Here is a 21,918-nt window from a genome sequence, read left to right on the forward strand (position 1 = left end):
TTTGAGAAGGATTTTTTTTTTCCAGAAGATAATACCAGAGAGCCTTAGACAAAAAAAACTCAAAAATCCACGAAGCAAACCAGAGTTCTTGTAATCGTTCGAAAGGAAATAAAAAGGTAGCAGTGTTTTTACCTTTGTCCATCCGTTTTTGTTGCCTTTGCATGTTGATTTCTAGACCTTGTACTGTGTTTTGATTCGAAAGACGACCAAGAAAAAAGAAAAACGTTTTCAGCCGATGAACGAGGAGAGAGTTTCAAAACTTTGAAGCTAGATCTACTCCCTGAGGCTCGTCATTTGTTGGATTTTTTTTTATTTTTGAGAAGTGTGGATAAGGGGCTTTCGAACTGTAAAAAATAAGTTTTTTTGCCGCCGATGAACGGCGGCCGTCGCCGTCCAACGGCGGCGGCGAGGCGGCGCTCGGAGGCCAAAGGCCGGATTCTGGAAAACTTGGCCCATGTTCTTCATGGCTGAAGAACAATGGCGATATAGAAAGGAGAGAAGGAGACAAGGGTTTTTTTTTTTTTGATTTCTGAAGGAAGGAATGAAACTGAAATTGGTTTTTTTTTTGAGTCATATATTAAGCCCATTCGACCCACGTGGACCATGACCGGATCCACGTGCTTTCACGCAAAATGGGAGCAATCTCAGTTTTAGTCCTTTTATTTTAAATCCTTCCATTTTCATCCCCAAACTGAATTTAAACCATCCGCGTGTTTCTATCTAAAATAGGGTAAACTACCCTTTTGATCCCTGTTACCTCGAAAAGAGCCGTTTTCCCCCCCTCAAATCGAAATTAACCCTTCATATTGCTTTGGAATTTTGACCTCTAGCCTGCAGTTCTTTCATTTTAATCCTTTCTCTGGATTTTAATTTTAATTATCTTTCTATATTACATTATAATATTTGTATATATTTTATATCCTTATTAGTTTTTTTTTATACACTCGTATATATGTATTATTAGAATAGTATTATTTCACTTATATGTTATATTATATATATATGTATATATGTACACATTTTGTATTTTACCCTATTTGTTTACTTCTTTATTATTATATTTATTTACATTAGTTTTAATTATCTTTTTATATTACATTATAATATTTATATATATTTTATACTATTATTAGTTTTTTATACATTCGTATACATTTATTATTAGTATAGTATTATTTCATTTATGTGTTATATTATATATATATATATATATATGTATATATGTACACATTTTGTATTTTACCCTATTTTTTTACTTCTTTATTATTATATTATTTACATTATTTATTTTTTTCTATTATTATTATATTTTTTCCTCCCTCTTATATTTAGCTATTATATAAATGGTATTAATGTTATTATATGTTTGTATTAACTTTATGTGTTTTACTTTATACGCTATTATGTTACAATTTTTTTTTCTATTATTGTTATATATATATATTTTCTTATTTTATTTTCATTATTTTTTTATTATTATTTTACATGTACATATTTGATTATGGTGATTTATTTTAGTTTGTAGTTTTATTTATTTATTACTATTATATATATCTTTTTATTTTTCCCATTGTTTATATCTTTATCATTATTACCACCATATACATTATTTTTATACTCTGTATTTTCCTCATCTTATTTGTTTTCCATTTTACCTTAGGTGTTTTTATTTGCATTCTTTATCTAATATGTGTCTTGATTTTCTAAGGGTACAATTTAAGCAATCTAAGGTAAGTAATTTGGATCGTCATTTTACATTTTAATTTAAATTTAAAACTTTCTTAATTAAAGACAACTGGAAATTATATAGTACCGAAAGGGCAGTTCAAGGGTGCTAATCCTTCCTTAGCTGTAACCGACTCCCGAATCCGACATATCTTTGGTAAGACGCAGATCAGGTAAGGTATAAGGTATCCGATTAACCTATTTATTTTAAATAAATAATCGGTGGCGACTCCAATCCATATTTTTTAAGTCGAAGCCCAATTCCGGGGCCCAACCGAAAGACGGTTACGACAGCTTGGCGACTCCGCTGGGGACACAGGTAAGTGGGTCAGGCTAAGGTAATTTCCAGTTGTCTTTTTAACGAAAAGGGTAAGTTTAAATTTTAAGGTAAAATTTCGATCCTTATTGCTTACTTTTGATTATATTTTTCGAGTAAATAGTTGTACTAATCGTTTTCTCATGATTTCAGCTTTCTAAACATTTTTCATCTAAGGCTCTAAACCCGAGCTCCGAACCCGTTTTAAGTGGGGGTGAAAGCGACGCCTTCGTGTGAATTTATTCACCGTATGGGCCTAGCAAGTAGCCTTCGGGATTCATATACCTTATGCCTTCGTGTGAATTTATTCTCCGTATGGGCATAAGGGAATGTGTCCTCTCGAGTTTAACTTAGTCCACACAAGCCTGTGATGAGTTTCGGACTAAGGGTCTGGTCGGTCCAAGGGGGCGCCAGCAAGGAGAACTCGAGTACCGTTTTTTAGAACCCAAACAGGGAGGCTTTGAATAAATAGAGCCTACCCCAAAACCCCATTCCAAAACCTAGGACATTTCTTTCCTAACCTTTTTTTTTATGTTTTTTTTCATTTACCATTTATTTTTATTTATTTTTATCTATTTCTATTTTACTAACGTTTTTGCCTTTGTGTTTGTTTTCTAGCATTTGCATCGTTACAAGAGGCTATTGATCCCTAAAAAACGTTTGTTATACACAAAATAATTCGAGTTAATGGACAAAGGTGTTGTAATACAAGAGATTGAAAACGCTGAGGCACGACTATGGTCCGAGAAGGCTCAGAAAGAGAAGGGAGACAGTCTTCAGGGAAACTATGTGTCAGAACTGGTTAGTTATGCCGCTGTCAGCCTGAAACAGAATAATGTCCAGGAGCTGCGAAACATTTGGGACAGTTGGAAGAATGACAGAAAGCAGAAGTTCAGCCAACGATATGGTGATATCGCCCTCTTGCTCCATGTCAAGACTGATGAGCCCTTACTCCGAGCATTAATTCAATTCTGGAACCCGGGATATAGTTGCTTCACTTTTAACCAAGAGGACATGGTGCCTACCATCGAAGAATACACCACACTGCTGCATTGTGAAAGCATCAAGCTTGAGCGAGCCTACATTAAACACATCAAAAGCCAGCCCTTCAAGAATGCACTGGCCAAAGTTGCAGGAGTAGATGAGAAATGGGTAATCGATCGGACTCAGCGTAGAGGCAGTGGAGAAGGAATTGAATGGATCCACATAAAACAACTAATGAAAAACCACCCTGATGAGTGGAAGACCATAGACCTTTTTGCACTGGGTCTGTACGGTTTGATTATCTTTCCGAAAGCTTTGGGGTGCATTGACGTTGCCGTGGTGGAACTATTTGAGCAACTTTCTAAACGAGTTAACCCAGCACCGGCCATCTTGGCCGAGACCTTTCGATCGCTCAACCATTGCCGAAGAACTGGCGGAGGAAGATTTACCGGGTGTATTCAGCTCCTTCAGGTCTGGATTCACAGCCACTTCTGGAAGACTAACGGAGTTGCCTACCGCCGTTTCAGCACCACCTATTCACCTCTAGGTGAATTTATTACCTTAAAATGGCATGAAGGCACCTCGAAAGAAAAATGGATGAAGGTCTTTACGCATCTTCAAGACCGAGATATTGTTTGGAGAGCCCCTTGGTTATTCCTCAGTGATGTTCTTTTTCGGTGTGGTGACTCCGACACTGTGACCTTACTTGGACTTTGGGGAGCAGTCGGGTATGCTCCGCTATTAGCACTTAGACAGTATGGAGCACGTCAGTTTGTCCCAGTAACATGCGGGTTAGCTAGGTCAGAGTTTGAGTATCACGGCGACAGCTATAAGAAGATGATCAAAGAAGCAGCCGATTCGTGGAGGAAAGTATTCCGGATGGATGTTGTAGCTGCCAGAAGCATGCTCACTCCGGATTATGTGGAGTGGCGAAGGTCAAGAAAGAATGACAACATCCCTGTGCCAGACCGTGATGACACCCGGACCATGGAAGAACACCTCATGCATGTCCCTTCTGAACTCGAGATAGCCAAGACCGAGTTTGAAGCCGTGAATAATGAGCTGAAACAAAGAATAAAGGAACTTGAAGCTGAACGTTATCAGTGGAAGCTTGATGCTGACTCTCAGAAAGATCGGGCAGAAAAATTGGAAAAAGAACAAAAAAGAGTCCGTTTTGAGCTTGAAGACTTGAGAAAAGGGTATCAGGATAAGGTCAAGGATAATTCCAAGTTGAAGGTAACCTCTGAATACTGGAAAGACGAAGCTCATAGCCTGAAAAGGAAGTTTGAGGGGCCTGATGAGAAAGCTTGGAAGGAACAGATGAAGACTGCCCAAAGACGCTTGGCAGATAGTCAATATCAGAACCAGCGCTTGAGAGTTCGGGTAGCTGACTTAGAAAAACAACATGAGAAAGATGGCAAGACAATAGCTGAGTTCGAAGCTATTATAGATGGGTTCAAGAGGCAAGCAAACGAGCTTCAGATAGTGCCTTTCGACGGAGGATTACAATGGCGTTTTCGTTGGGAACAAGCACAGCGAAGGGTGAGGGCCCGAGACGCAACCATCCGAGATTTCCTAGATCAAGTGCAAAAAGCAGCCCGTCATCTTCACGGCCTAGCAAGGGAAGCAGGTGTGGTTCGACAAGGCATTCAACCGGTGACAGATGAAGGCAGAAGACTTGTCAACCTACTGGAAACTGTTCGGGGTCTAGAGGATTTAGTCCAAATGTACCTTTAATCTGTTTTTATGTCTCTTAAAAGATAAGACATTTTTGTCTGAACAAGGGTTATTTATAATAATGAACACTTTTCTGGATCAATGCCTCCAATTGCATACATCATGCATTGCATTTCTTGCATTTTATATTTCATGTTTGTTTATTTTATGTTTTTTCCATGTTTTTACATTCGTATTAACTAACAGAACATGTCTCAGACACCGAGCTTACCACCACAAGCGTCAGATACACATCACCCGCACACACTCGAGCAAAAAGAGACAAATGGAAGCCAGGATGGAAAAGATCGAAGAGCACATGGCAAGACTTCAAAAGGAACTAGAAGATAAGATGGCTCAGAACAGTGAAAGTACTCTTGAATCCATCAAGAAAAATCAGGAGTCCTTGGTCGACCAAATCGTAGCCAAGTTATCGGGTCTACAGCAAGCTAGTGCATCAGGGGGCATCTCTTCCGAGGGGGTAGCCATACCACCAACCCCGCAAGTGGTTCTCTCACCCGGAATATTACCCGGGGACGCATCTGCTACTAAAGGGAAAGCAGCACTACCCGGGGACTCATTCGCTACCAAAGCGAAAGTTGCACCTGCTGTGAAGATACCAACTTCTACAATCATCCCTGATGATCATCCGGATAATTATAATGTCCCAGACTTTGACGAGGAAGATAAAGCCAAAAAGATGGAAGAAAAGATAAAAATATTAGAAGATCAAATAAAGATGGTCCAGGGAAACCATGATTATTATGGAGTGGACGCAATGGAGCTAAGCCTAGTTCCAGACTTGGTGCTTCCACCAAAGTTTAAAATTCCTGAGTTTGAGAAGTTCGACGGGAACAGTTGCCCTTCAGCCCATATCACTATGTTCTGTCGAAAGATGACAGGATATGGCGGGAATGACCAACTCCTGATCCATTGTTTTCAGGAGAGCCTGTCCGGTTCAGCTATTCGGTGGTACAACCAGCTTAGCCGAACTCATATCAAGACGTGGAAAGACTTAGCCAAGTCTTTCTTGGAGCAGTATAAGCATATCAACGATATGAGACCAGACCGGGTCATGTTACAAAGCCTAGAGAAGAAACACAACGAGAGTTTCCGACAGTACGCACAGAGATGGAGGGATTTATCTGTGCAAGTTCATCCACCTTTGGATGAAAAGGAAACTAGAAAGTTGTTTGTACAGACCCTGAAGGCACCTTACTTCGGGCATTTGGTAGCAATCACGTCGGGGAGTTTTTCAGATTTAGTCATGGCCGGTGAAATGATCGAGTTGGCCATTAAACAAGGAAAGATTGAGGGAGGAGACTCCAGTAAAAAGCCTTCCACGAAAAACAAGGAGCGAGAGATCAACAATGTGAACACCTACAACGTCAACAAGGGGGTTACGATCTCAAGCTCAAATTCCACAGCAGCTGTACCATCCGGTACTTCTAGACAGAACCAGAGAGAACCAAGAAGAGAAAGGGAAAGGGAACAGTTTGACCCCATTCCCATGACGTATAAAGAATTATACCAACAGCTCTTCGACACTCATGCAGTGTCGCCTTATCCTATGAATCCAATAAATCCCCCTTACCGAATGGTATGACGAGAGCGCTCACTGCGAATACCATGGCGGTGTGCAGGGGCATTCGATTGAAAGTTGTCTTGCATTCAAGAGACTTGTGCAAAGAATGAGAAACAAGAATTGGATCACTTTCAACTCCGGAGCACCAAACGTCGCTCAGAATCCCTTGCCCAATCATCAGGAGACAGGAATCAATGCCATTACTACTGAAAGGGGAAGGAGAATTAAATCAAGTATTTCAGAGATCAAGTCTCCTTTGGCTTGGGTATGGAGCCAAATGGTGAAGGCAGAGCTTCTTGCACAATACCCAGATACGACAGAAAATGAAGATGGTAACCATTGTTGTTACCACAACAAAGAAGGGCATAAAGTGCAAGATTGCCCAGAGTTCAAATTGTTAGTCCAGCACATGATGGATCGAAAGGAGTTGGAATTTTACGAAGAAATTCAAGATTCTTGGGAAGCAGATGTTTGTGCCACCGGAGAATCATCAGATAGAAAATTTGGTAGGGGTAGTCCTTTGATAATTACCCCTAAGGCAAGCATGACAGTGACAACACCAGCCAAGGTGGTAATCTCCGCACCGCGGCCTTTTCAATATAAGGACAATCGGCAAGTGCCATGGAAGTACGAGTGTCAGGTGAGCACTTCCGGAGGAGGTAATAGTAAAGTGGGGCAAAGACCACTGGAGCCATTCAAAGAAGATGTGCTAGTCGTCAATGAACCTATAAAGGAGGAAGAAGCTAAAGAGTTCCTCAAGATCTTGAAGCACAGCGAGTACAACATTGTAGAACAGCTCCACAACTTACCTACACGTACTTCAATGCTAGCACTATTTTTAAGCTCGGAAGCACACCGAGAAGCGTTGTTGAATGTCCTTAATCAAACGTTCGTGCCACAAGACATACCAGTCAGCAAGATGGATCGACTGGTGAACAATATTCAAGCTGATAATCTCATCTCGTTTTCAGATGATGAGATTCCATCCGGAGGAAGAGGCCGAACGAAGGCGTTACATATTACTACCTACTGTAAGGGGCACGCTTTACCAAGTGTCTTAATCGATAATGGTTCAGCCCTGAACGTGATGCCTTCGATTACATTGAAGAGGCTACCAGTAGATACCTCTCATATGAGGACTTGTCAGAATGTGGTCCGAGCATTTGATGGGACCAAAAGAGAGGTAATTGGAAAGATTGAGGTACCATTGACCATCGGACCAGCCACCTATGATGTTGAGTTCCTTGTGATGGATATCATGCCGTCCTATAGCTGTCTTTTGGGAAGGCCGTGGATTCATCAAGCAGGTGCAGTACCCTCCACGTTGCACCAGAAAGTTAAATTTGTCATTGATGGGGCCTTAGTAATTGTCAACGCTGAGGAAGATATCGTAGCAAGCGTGACCACAGAGGCTCCATACATCGAAGTAGGCGAGGAAGCGGTAGAATGTTCGTTCCGTTCCCTGGAATTTGTGAATGCCACATTCGTGGCAGAAGGAAAAAGAATCCCAAGACCTCGACTCTCCAAATGCACAAGGATGGAGATCAAGCAAACCCTAGGCCGAGGCGCAAGAACCGGGAGAGGTTTTGGAAAATATTTGCAAGGAATGATCAACCCTGTACGTCCTATCCCAAAATTAGACCAATTTGGGCTCGGTTTTCAGCCCTGTTATCATGAAAAGAGAAAGGAGATCCAGAAGAACCGGGAGAGAAGGTTAGCTAGATTGACTGGAAACGAACTCCAATGGAAGCCTATGACATTCCCGCCGCTTTTCAGAACATTCAAGTCAGGTGGTTATGTGTTTAAGACCACCACATCCGAGTTAGAAACGGCTCTGGAAGATCTGAACGTTAATGCCGTGACCACAGAAGATGTTGACAACGGAGATAGATCTGGGATATGCCTTCTGCCACATGGGTTCGTGCCTAGCAGTTGGTCGGTGGAAGAACTACCTGTGGTTTACAAGAATCTTTCAGAGTAATATTCGAACTATCCCTATTTGCCTATACCCGGGGCAATAGGTGATCTTTTGTAAGGGTGAATAAATATTTTGTTTAAGTTTAATAAAGGATGCATTTTTTTTCTTTTCCATGGCAAACAAATTTTTCTTTTATTTATTATCTATCTCCCTCATTCCAGTACTTCATTTCCAGTTACTCTCAAAGTTAGTTCTTGACCATTCCGTGTGGGATATTATCCTCTCACACATACACATCTTCTTCCTTTCAGGTTCCCAGATAACGATAATGTGGGCACTAATGACCCTGATCCGGAGGTGGATTTTGAATCAACCATTTGTCTTGGGGAATTTGAAGAATGCGATAATGAAGAAGAGTACAACTTGCCTACCGAATTGTTAAGAATGATAGAAAAAGAAGAAAAGCAAATACTGCCACATGAGGAGGCGATCGAAATCTTAAATTTGGGCACTGAGGAAGATCGAAAGGAGGTTAAAATCGGTACAACTCTTTCGACTGAAGCAAGAAAAAACCTGATAGCCTTACTTCAGGAGTACGAAGATGTGTTTGCTTGGTCGTATCAAGACATGCCGGGACTAGACACAGATATGGTAGTTCATAAACTGCCAATCAAACCAGAATTCAAACCAGTGCAGCAAAAACTGAGAAGAATGCAACCAGAAATGCTCCTTAAGATCAAGGAAGAAGTCAAGAAGCAATTTGATGCCGGTTTTCTCCAAGTAGCCAAATACCCTGAATGGGTGGCCAACATAGTGCCTGTGCCGAAGAAGGACGGGAAAGTACGCATGTGTGTCGATTACCGGGACCTTAATAAGGCCAGTCCCAAGGACAACTTTCCTCTGCCACACATAGACACTCTGGTGGACAATACGGCCGGGAACGCCTACTTTTCATTCATGGATGGATTTTCGGGGTACAATCAGATCAAGATGCATCCCGAAGACATGGAAAAGACCACTTTCGTCACAATGTGGGGAACTTTCTGTTACAAAGTGATGCCTTTCGGATTAAAGAATGCTGGGGCAACATATCAGAGAGCTATGGTGACCCTGTTCCACGACATGATGCACAAAGAAATCGAGGTTTATGTCGACGACATGATTGTCAAGGCACAGACCGAGAGTGAACATGTCAAGAATCTGAGGAAGCTCTTCCAGAGATTGAGAAAGTTCCAACTGAGACTAAACCCTAGCAAGTGTACCTTCGGGGTAACATCTGGAAACTACTAGGCTTTATAGTCAGCAGGAGAGGCATACAGGTCGATCCAGATAAGGTTAAGGCTATCCAGAATCTACCTCCACCACGAACCCAAAAAGAAGTCCGAGGTTTTCTGGGCAGACTAAACTACATAGCTCGGTTCATCTCTCAGTTAACCGACAAATGTGACCCCATCTTTCGTCTCCTCCGAAAGAATAGCCCTGGGGCATGGGATAAAAACTGTCAGATTGCATTTGAGAAGGTAAAAGAGTACTTGTCTCACACTCCTGTCCTGATGTCCCCTATCCCAGGAAAACCTCTGTTTTTGTATCTCTCCATATTCGAGAACTCCCTGGGTGTGTTCTGGGTCAACACGACGAGTCTGGGAAGAAGGAAAGAGCCATCTACTACTTAAGCAAGAAGTTCACCGATTGCGAGGTCCGATATCCTCCTATTGAGAAGGTCTGTTGTGCCCTGGTATGGGCTACAAAAAGGCTTCGACAATACATGTTGTATCACACCACTTGGCTGATTTCCAAGTTAGACCCTCTAAAATACATGATGGGTGTACCTGCTCTATCCGGAAGGCTAGCCCGATGGCAGATGCTTTTGTCTGAATTTGACATCGAATACGTAAGCCAAAAAGCGGTAAAAGGCAGCGCCATATCCGATTTTTTGGCAAGCAGAACTGATGAGAGCTATGAGCCGCTGGACTTTGATTTCCCAGACGAGGACTTAATGGCCATATCTTTAGAGGAAGCAAGCATTTCAACGGACGGTTCCTGGAGAATGCACTTCGATGGGGCATCAAATGCACTAGGACATGGCATCGGGGCAATTCTAGTCTCCCCAGAAGGGAGTCACTACCCATTTACCAGCAGACTGAACTTTGATTGTACCAATAACATGGCAGAATATGAAGCCTGTGTCTTGGGAATTCGGGCTGCACTGGGGCAAAATATAAAGACTTTGCGGGTGTATGGAGACTCAGCTTTAGTAGTCTATCAGCTCCGAGGAGAGTGGGAAACCAAGGATATAAAGCTGTTGGAGTACCGAAAACTAGTGTTGGATCTGCTCGAAGAGTTCGACGAAGTCACCTTCCACTACGTGCCTAGAGAAGAAAATCAAATGGCTGACGCTCTAGCTACCTTGGCAGCCACATTCAAGGCTGGCGGGGAGTCTGAAATGATGCCAATTAACATGCAGTCGTATGAGTACCCAGCTCATTGTTACCAAATTGAAGAAGTGAAAGACACTAAGCCTTGGTACTACGACATTCTGCAGTATATCAAGCATCGGAGTTATCCAGAAAAACCACTGAAATCGAGAAGAGAACCCTTAGAAGGTTGGCAGCTGGATATGTCCTTGACAGAGAGGTTTTATATAAGAAAAGCCATAACCAAGTTCTGTTAAGGTGCGTCGATGCTGAAGAGGCAAAACGATAGTGGAAGAAGTACATGATGGGGTTTGTGGAGCACATGCAAATGGGCATATGATGTCAAGACAAATAATGAGATGCGGATATTTTTGGTCCACACTGGAAAGTGATTGCATCAACTATGCTAGGAGATGTCATAAATGTCAGATTTATGGAGACAAGATAAATGTTCCACCCCATCCGCTTCATGTAATGACGTCACCATGGCCTTTCTCTGTGTGGGGCATGGACGTTATCGGGCAAATCCATCCGAAGGCTTCGAATGGTCACCGTTTCATTCTCGTAGCAATTGACTATTTCACGAAATGGGTAGAGGCTGCGTCATACGCCAGTGTCACTCAATCCACTATTTGCAAGTTTCTGAAGAAAGAAATTATATGTCGGTATGGTCTACCTGAAAGGATTATCACCGATAACGCAACAAACTTGAACAACAAGATGATGAGTGCTGCTTGCGAACAGTTCAACATAAAACATCACAATTCCACTGCTTACAGACCAAAGATGAACGGAGCAGTAGAAGTAGCAAATAAAATATTAAGAAGATAGTGGAGAAAACAACTGAAACTTACAAAGACTGGCATGAGAAGTTGCCTTTTGCTTTGTTCGCTTATCGAACCTCGGTACGAACTTCGACTGGGGCAACTCCATTTTCACTAGCCTATGGAATGGAAGCAGTGCTACCCATTGAAGTCGAGATTCCGTCTCTCAGGGTCTTGTCAGAAGTCAAACTGGATGATGCAGAATGGGCACAATCCAGATATGATCAGCTTAATCTGATAGATGAAAAGAGACTGAAAGCCATTCATCATGGTCAAATCTATCAGAAACGAATGATCCGAGCACATGACAAAAGGTGCGCCCGAGAATGTTCCGCGAAGGGGATTTAGTGCTAAAAAGAATTTGGCCAGTCCATAAAGATGTCCGAGGAAAATGGACGCCAAATTGGGAAGGACCTTATGTCGTGAAAAGGCTTTCTCCGGAGGAGCCCTCGTCCTGGCTGAAATGGACGGACCTGAACTACCACATCCCATCAACTCGGACGCAGTCAAGAAATACTTCGCTTAGGATGAAAACCCGAGAGGGCGTCCTAAGTTGAAAAAAAAAAAAAAAAAAAAAACGTTTAGGGTGAAAACCCGAAAGGGCGCCCTAAATTGAAAACAGAAAAAAGGAAAAGAAGAGAAAATAAGGTGGGTTCAAGATGAAAACCCGCAAAGGGTGTCTTGCAACTAAGGATGGGTCCAAGTTGAAAACCCGGAAAGGGCAATTTGGATATCAACGGTGGAAACATCCCGGCACATGAATCTTCTACGAACCCAACAAATCGGAGAAATGTCGCACCCTCCCAAACGTTGTCGCATTTTCAAAGATCCTTTGGCAAAGGCTGCACTCAAAGTCACCAAACGGCTTTTCAACTCAGAAGTGCCCACGTTATCGAGATCTAAGACATTCATTTACACATCATTGTGTATTCGTTTTCTAGAATGTTTGCCATGTATTATTTGTTCTTCTCCTCCCTTATGAATAAAGACCATCTTTCCTCCAATACCTTTTGAGCATCTTGAATTAGATTTAAACCTAATGGTTTATTTATTTTTATGAAAGATAATCGCATATTGCTGTGCAAAGATTCATTGAAAAGTACAGGTACCCAGAAGCCGATCAAGGCTCATGCACATGCTTGAGATGGTTGAGGAGCATCTTCAAAAGAAAAAAAGAAAAAAAAAATCATCAAACATTTGAAGAATTCAAGATCAGAGATCGGAACTTCAAGCTCAAGAATCAACAACGACAGGCCACCGGAGATCGAGATTACTCTCCAAAGCTCAGAATAACATATGTTGCATATGCATTTTAGGCATACCTAAGAGCATGACATCCATACCATCACATATATGCATATCTTTGCAGGTTTTACCAAGAGCCAATTTCAACTTCACAACGAAGGATATTGGACTCCAGACAACGTAAGTTCAACTCCACGACGAAGGGACCGCTGGTTGTCAACAAACATTTCTCAATCTCAAGAGCCAATTTCAACTTCACAACGAAGGATATTGGACTCCAGACAACGTAAGTTCAACTTCACGACGAAGGGACCGCTGGTTGTCAACAAACATTTCTCAATCTCAAGAGCCAATTTCAACTTCACAACGAAGGATATTGGACTCCAGACAACGTAAGTTCAACTTCACGACGAAGGGACCGCTGGTTGTCAACAAACATTTCTCAATTTCAGAGCCAATTTCAACTTCACAACGGAGGATATTGGACTCCAGACAACGTAAGTTCAACTTCACGACGAAGGGACCGCTGGTTGTCAACAAACAATTTCCCAGTTCCAGAACCAATTTCAACTTCACGGCGGAGGATATTGGACTCGGAACAATACTACTCACTTGGATTTCAACTTCACGACGAAGGATATCCAGTTCCCAGGCTCAACCTCACGACGAAGGGGCCATATACAATTTCAACTTCACAACGAAGGATATTGGACTCCAGACAACGTAAGTTCAACTTCACGACGAAGGGACCGCTGGTTGTCAACAAACATCTTCTCAATTTCAGAGCCAATTTCAACTTCACAGCGAAGGATATTGGACTCCAGACAACGCAAGTTCAACTTCACGACGAAGGGACCGCTGGTTGTCAACAAACAATTTCCCAGTTCCAGAACCAATTTCAACTTCACGACGGAGGATATTGGACTCGGAACAATACTACTCACTTGGATTTCAACTTCACGACGAAGGATATCCAGTTCCCAGGCTCAACCTCACGACGAAGGGGCCATATACAATTCCAACTTCACAAACAGATTGACCCAACTTCACGACGAAGGAGTCATCTGTAACACCCCGACACCAAAGTCTTCAGGTCAAGTTTTACCTTCGCGATGAAGTATCTTGAGCCAGAAGACGGTTCAGAGGCCACTTACCAAAAGCTTTGAGCTCATTTTCAACTTCACGACGAGGGATTTCGTGCTTGAAATATTCGAGTTTTGACTCAACCTCATGACGAGAGAGTCATTTCGTGATTGACAAACCATTTTCAGCATCGGGTTTCAACTCTACGACTGAGGATAGTCGAGGTGGACGAAATATGTGTCTTTTAATCTTTGCTCTATTTTCGTTACACGATAATGCAAAGAGGGGCAGCTGTAGACACACTTTTTTGACCGGAACATACATATATACATATTATATATATTATATATGTAATATTATTATTTATTACTGAATATATATATTTTGACATTTACAGGCTCAATACATCAACATCCCAGCAGTCCGTTTGGCAGACCCAAATTCACGTGGGCGGCCCAGCAACAGCTTCCAAGCTTAACCCGTGCAGACTCAGGGTTGCCAGAAACCCTAACCCCACGTCCAAGCCAGCGCCGCAAGCTTCCTTCGCCTAAGATAACGCCTCCCTCATTTCACGGAGCCAACATCACAACACCAATGAACGTGTTTTAGTAGGATTCCATCACCAACAAACAAAAGGAGTAGAGTTTGATTAGGACACAAAGATGTCATTTTTTTGTGTATAAATATCAGACGATGTAGGCATTACAGGGAGAGGGAAAAAAAGCAAAAAAGGAATCACACGAAAATCTCAGAGAAAATAGCAAGAAACATTTGTATTTTTTGAGAAGGATTTTTTTTTTCCAGAAGATAATACCAGAGAGCCTTAGACAAAAAAAACTCAAAAATCCACGAAGCAAACCAGAGTTCTTGTAATCGTTCGAAAGGAAATAAAAAGGTAGCAGTGTTTTTACCTTTGTCCATCCGTTTTTGTTGCCTTTGCATGTTGATTTCTAGACCTTGTACTGTGTTTTGATTCGAAAGACGACCAAGAAAAAAGAAAAACGTTTTCAGCCGATGAACGAGGAGAGAGTTTCAAAACTTTGAAGCTAGATCTACTCCCTGAGGCTCGTCATTTGTTGGATTTTTTTTTATTTTGAGAAGTGTGGATAAGGGGCTTCGAACTGTAAAAAATAAGTTTTTTTTGCCGCCGATGAACGGCGGCCGTCGCCGTCCAACGGCGGCGGCGAGGCGGCGCTCGGAGGCCAAAGGCCGGATTCTGGAAAACTTGGCCCATGTTCTTCATGGCTGAAGAACAATGGCGATATAGAAAGGAGAGAAGGAGACAAGGGTTTTTTTTTTTTTGATTTCTGAAGGAAGGAATGAAACTGAAATTGGTTTTTTTTTTGAGTCATATTAAGCCCATTCGACCCACGTGGACCATGACCGGATCCACGTGCTTTCACGCAAAATGGGAGCAATCTCATTTTTAGTCCTTTTATTTTAAATCCTTCCATTTTCATCCCCAAACTGAATTTAAACCATCCGCGTGTTTCTATCTAAAATAGGGTAAACTACCCTTTTGATCCCTGTTACTCGAAAAGAGCCGTTTCCCCCCCCCAAATCGAAATTAACCCTTCATATTGCTTTGGAATTTTGACCTCTAGCCTGCAGTTCTTTCATTTTAATCCTTTCTCTGGATTTTAATTTTAATTATCTTTCTATATTACATTATAATATTTGTATATATTTTATATCCTTATTAGTTTTTTTTTATACACTCGTATATATGTATTATTAGAATAGTATTATTTCACTTATATGTTATATTATATATATATATATATATGTATATATGTACACATTTTGTATTTTACCCTATTTGTTTACTTCTTTATTATTATATTTATTTACATTAGTTTTAATTATCTTTTTATATTACATTATAATATTATATATTTTATACTATTATTAGTTTTTTATACATCGTATACATTTATTATTAGTATAGTATTATTTCATTTATGTGTTATATTATATATATATATATATGTATATGTACACATTTTGTATTTTACCCTATTTTTTTACTTCTTTATTATTTATTTATTTACATTATTTATTTTTTTTCTATTATTATATTTTTTCCTCCCTCTTATATTTAGCTATTATATAAATGGTATTAATGTTATTATATGTTTGTATTAACTTTATGTGTTTTACTTTATACGCTATTATGTTACAATTTTTTTTTTTTCTATTATTGTTATATATATATATATTTTCTTATTTTATTTTCATTATTTTTTTTATTATTATTTTACATGTACATATTTGATTATGGTGATTTATTTAGTTTGTAGTTTTATTTATTTATTACTATTATATATCTTTTTATTTTCCCATTGTTTATATCTTTATCATTATTACCACCATATACATTATTTTTATACTCTGTATTTTCCTCATCTTATTTGTTTTCCATTTTACCTTAGGTGTTTTTATTTGCATTCTTTATCTAATATGTGTCTTGATTTTCTAAGGGTACAATTTAAGCAATCTAAGGTAAGTAATTTGGATCGTCATTTTACATTTTAATTTAAATTTAAAACTTTCTTAATTAAAGACAACTGGAAATTATATAGTACCGAAAGGGCAGTTCAAGGGTGCTAATCCTTCCTTAGCTGTAACCGACTCCCGAATCCGACATATCTTTGGTAAGACGCAGATCAGGTAAGGTATAAGGTATCCGATTAACCTATTTATTTTAAATAAATAATCGGTGGCGACTCCAATCCATATTTTTTAAGTCGAAGCCCAATTCCGGGGCCCAACCGAAAGACGGTTACGACACTTATGAAATTAAATCATTTGACTAAAATATCAAATTAATTTAATAAAATATAAAAAATAATTGAGATATCATAAAATTTTATGGAACTTTATAAAATTTTAACTAGAAAATATCAAATTAGTTATAAAATTAGAAAAAACATACTTATTATTTAGGAATGATACGAATTTAATTTATCGATTTAATTTGATTCTCATCTTTCAATTAAAAACTTACATCATATTACGTAAAATCCATACAAAAAAAGTTAAAAATGGAATAAAACCAAAACTTATCCAATTAGAGTTTTTTACTAAAATTGAAAAGGAAAGCGATGTTTAAATAGGCGTACAAATTTTTGTTAGACATTAAATGATTTTATGGATCCATTGGCATTTGACCAATTTATTGTATACTGCAATTTCCTTTTAAAATAATTTCCTTTTCTAAGTGACAAAATATAATGTATAATTTTTATACAATTATCAATTAATTTAGATTAAGTATTAATTAATTATATAAAACAATCTTTGATAAAAAATCAATCCCCTAAATCCTACAATTTAAAGCTAAGTTTATATTCTTAAGCCTACAAATTAAAGCTAAGCTTATCTTCTTAAGCCTACAATTTAAAGCTAAGCTTATCTTCTTAAACCTACAATTTAAGGCTAAGTTTATCTTCTTAATAAAAAATATTATTGCCAGTGAACGGTAACCATATCCAAAACAACTTTGAGATTCATTTTATTTATAAAAAAAACTGTGATTTATGTCATCTAATCAACTCATTAACAACTTAATAATACCCTTAAATTACTCGTTAAATTCAATTAATTATTTTTTACAACGATTCTTTATTGTAAATATAACAAATGGTGCAACTTAATTAAAATATATTTAAACTAAAAAATTATATTTACGTATAAAAACTTAAATCTAAAATTTCCCAAAATTAAAACTTTATCATTAAATATTTCAACTGTTTTTGTTAAATAAATTCAATGGATAATTAAACAAAAGGAGAAGAAATATCAAAATGTTATTCGGTGGTTGATAGGTACATTGTAGGTATTGTTAAAAAAAAAAAATAATAACTTTGTGCTTATCCAGAATACCTTAATTTAAATGAAATTTTAAGTATTAAATGCATATTTATTGATTCAAATATGATAATTAATAGTTATAATTAATGGGGAAGTGAAGGTAGGGGACACCTACATATTTAAAGAATATACATATTTTGAAAAAAATATAACTTAAGTAGTTATTAAAAAATTTAAGATGTGAAATTTAAGATTTAAGGAGATATAAAATTAGATCATTGACAAAAATATATAAATTATATAAATTTTAAAGATTTTTTACCTTTAATACAATCAATTTCTCTACTATCTAAATGAATTTAAATAAGCTTGAAACATAGATTAATTTATCTGAGATAAGTATTTATTTGGATATGAATAAAAATAAAAGTAAATCAAATAGTCAAAAATAACTAAAAATAAGATATATTTTTTACCAATCTAAATAGGCTTGAATTGACCCATTTACAAATATAAACAAATTTAAATAAAAATTTGGATTAATCTCGTACACAACTAAACATAAAACAAATAATAGGAGACTCTCAGAGCTTCATGTGACATAATTTAAAATTTTATGTCACGAAGTGATTAAAAATGAAAAAAAAAATTACTAAGATCAAGGATTAATGAGAAGAAAAAGGAACAAATTAAAATGTGGTCAAACTTAGTGATTAAAATTTGTTTTATCCCAAAATACTATTACTTATTATGAGGGCGAGTAAGCTTGGCCAGGGCCCCGACTGCTAGAGAGTTAACGTAAGTGCATGGCTCAGTGTAGACGGATGTCCAACGTAAATCACTGAACTTATCTTGCATGTCCGGTCCACCAAGGATGGCGCCGGTTAACTCATTAGGATTGGGTGCATTTTTATTGAACCACCTAGTGAAGCTCATGCCGCAGTCAACGTCCATTTTAGCTTCCGATAATGGCACCGAGGCACCCCGATGGTGCGCTTGTGTTGGTGGATTCTTACCGAACCCGACCATGTATGATCTTCCTTGTGGGTTTTGCCCTAAGATGTAGTCCATCTGCAAAATTTTGGAATAATTTACAATTTAAGTAATTTCAAGTTTAAATTGTTTTAAACTCAGATTACTCTGGATTCATAATTTTAGGTTGTTTGTTTCAAGCTTTTTGTTTTGTTAGATGCTCAACTACATGTAACTTTAGGTTACTTATTCAAGTAATTTCGAGGCTGAGTCATGGGTTTGATCATTTCTGGTTTTGTTCATTTTAGGACCGAGTTAAAAATATTCAGATTGTTGACTTTTTTATGAAATCAGTTCGAGTCAAATTCTAATTTGAGTTGGCCAAATCGGTTTTTTAAGTTGAGATTATAATAACAAATTTAAAGCAATTTGGGAATTCATTCACCTGCTGCTTAGCGAAAGCCAACACGTGCGTGGATTCAAAAGGTTTGCCTCCACAATCGATCTTTTGGTTGAATTTCTTAAGCAAATCGCCATAGATACTGAACAAGAAAGAAGCTCCAGTAACATACTGAAGGTTGGCTCCATCTCTCAAATGAATCAAACCACCTGATATTCCATCAAATCAAATCAGTTCTCCAATATATATATATCATCTTCATTAGCACAAAACATATATAATAGGGGTAGCCATTAGAGACCTGGAGTCATGGGAATTCTACGATAAGGACTTTCGGGAAGTGCTGCACAAATATAACTATCAGCATGTTCCTTGAACGTATGGAACTCATGGGTACCTTCAAAGAAAGACTGCATAATTGCAGAATATATATATAGGTGAGATATTCAAGTTTAAATGGAAGATTTGTAAATAATGTTTAGGGTTTAAGAGACCTTAGAAAGGAGGACTTGGACTCCAGCAAATTTGAGGTCCCAGTTGAACTCGTCCACAACTGCAGGAACTGTTTCTTCTGTGATATACTTTAAATACGTGTCACTATGGGTTGCTGTGTAAAGCCATGCTGCCGCCCAAGACAGCTCATCCTGCATGTTGAAGTTATGGTTATGGAGGTATATATATATATATACATATATACATGGAATTGAGTACCGATCGGGAGATTTACATGGAAGCCAGAGAAGGAGCAATAGAAGGGGCATTCTCCGTCGAAAGTTTTCTTGTGTTCGTCAGCGAATTTGAAAAGCTGCCGAGAAGGAAAATGATATTAATTCCATAGAATTTGCAGTTTAACAGGAAATGTGAAATGGTAATGAACGAAAATGCATATACATAGGTACCAGTTTGGCTTTGTTAAGGAGACGACGTGCATAGGGAACATCAGTGCGTCGAAACACCATCGAAGAAGCAGCCATTGCGGCTGAAGTTTCACCTGCAATCTCTGTTCCAGGGTTGTCGCTATTGATTTGCAGAACAGGCCTTGGACCCTTCATATTCTCAGGTCTTACCCAACATTGATGATCTTTTTCAGGGTCACCAACCTTTTTTCCCCAACAACATGGAAACAAATCATCAAACATTGTTGAAACAATGCAGTAGTACCTCGAGGATTCAATTAGAACGTTTTGAATATTTGAGGATCAGTTTAGACTTAAGCAATCAAACATAAATAAAATCGGCATATTCTATAATAATTTACCTGCACGTACAATCTGTCATGTTTAGCAGCGGCTTTCAGGAAATAATCAGTGCCCCAACGAATGGCAGCATGAACATTTTCCAACTCACCAGCAGATTTTAGCTCGGATTTGAAAGCAATGGCGGACCATGCCAAGGTGGTGACGGTGAATGCCATTGGCAACCCATACTTCACATTGTCTCCTGCATCTAATATCCTCCCACAAGGTCCTCCTGTATTCATTCAAACATAAAATCAAACACCTAATAATCAAAACCAATACGCATGCAGAGAAGAAATAGGGGGGGGGGAAGGTACATTTGCTTCTTTGCCATCATCGAGACCAGAGTCTCCTCTCCAGGTTAGTCTATTATTGGGAGGTAGTTTCCCTGATCTTTGTGCTTCCAAGAAAATGAGTGACTTTGAGAGAGCTTCCCTGTAGTTAAAATCATGGCCTTCAACAGCGACTATATACACTAGAAGAAGAGGCAACCATGCTACAACAGATCCCATGAAGACAATCGTTCCCAAAACAATTCAATATCTAAAACCAATTCTAAGCATAGGGTATTGACGATGGAATGAGCCAAAATGTGATTTTAAAGGTCGAGTCTAAGTGCGGGGAAGAAGGCATACCCGTATTTAGGCACACTAAACATGGATTACATAAGAATGTGATTTGTGTTTAGAGTAATGAGGGGTTCCCCCTTGCTCATAGCTCCACCCCTCATCTTTTTACCTGCAAAATTTCAGCTTAAAACAATACATTACATTCTTCCCATGGTGTATATATATATATATATTGCTTGTTATGGTTCGAGGGAAATTTGACCAACTACACATTGACTATGCAATTGAATCCATGGAGATGGAAATTCAAATTCATTGAAGAATGCAAGTTAAGTAGATGAAATCCCTTCATAATATATCTTAGCTTTTAAGTTCACTTTTCAAATAAATCTTTTTTAAAATCAAATTGAATCATATTTTTTTAGAAGATCAAATAGTACATTTTTACTCTTATATTGATTTATAATTCCATAAAAAATAGTACTAAAGACTAATTTTCTCATTTTCTTGCATATTGAATAAAAATATTAAAAAAAAATTTATTTATTCAAATTTAGTAGATATGATATAAGTGAATAAGTATGAAATATAACAATTAAATTACAATAAACTATATCATATATCATTTAACTTTAGGTGATATATCATTCATATTATTCAACATTCAATTGCTTCAATGGAAACATTGAACTTTTATTTTCATTTTAATTATATCGCTAGACCGTGAACTCAATGACAGATTATGTGGATGACCGTTAACTCAATAATTACAGATTACGTGGATGACGATTGTCAATTTGAATGTCATACTAAAACGACTAATAATATTATAAATATTATATCATTAAATAAATTAAATTAATCTTAACTGTAATTTAACATATATATATATATATATATATATATATATATTATTTTGATTAACATTATAATAAGATTTGAAGTTAATGAAGTAGTTAAGTGTTTGGGCTTTTCTATTTAGAGATCTCTTATTCAAATCTTCTCAACACATTTACTAATTTTTCTTCAACGTCGAAAGTTGAATGATATTTGATATAGTTTACTTTTAAATTTTTAAACAATAATCGTAAAAAATTACAAAAATATTTTTACATA

At 38.0% G+C, this 21,918-nt stretch overlaps 1 pseudogene; it reads right to left on the minus strand.

Annotated features, from left to right (window-relative positions):
* Window positions 1-18,335: 18,335 nt before the first annotated feature.
* On the minus strand, window positions 18,336-20,747 carry LOC120192394 (annotated as a pseudogene).
* Window positions 20,748-21,918: the final 1,171 nt, after the last annotated feature.

The sequence above is a fragment of the Hibiscus syriacus genome, unplaced genomic scaffold, assembly GCF_006381635.1.
Source record: "Hibiscus syriacus cultivar Baekdansim isolate YM2019G1 unplaced genomic scaffold, ASM638163v2 tig00116975_pilon, whole genome shotgun sequence".
Lineage (NCBI taxonomy): Eukaryota > Viridiplantae > Streptophyta > Magnoliopsida > Malvales > Malvaceae > Hibiscus > Hibiscus syriacus.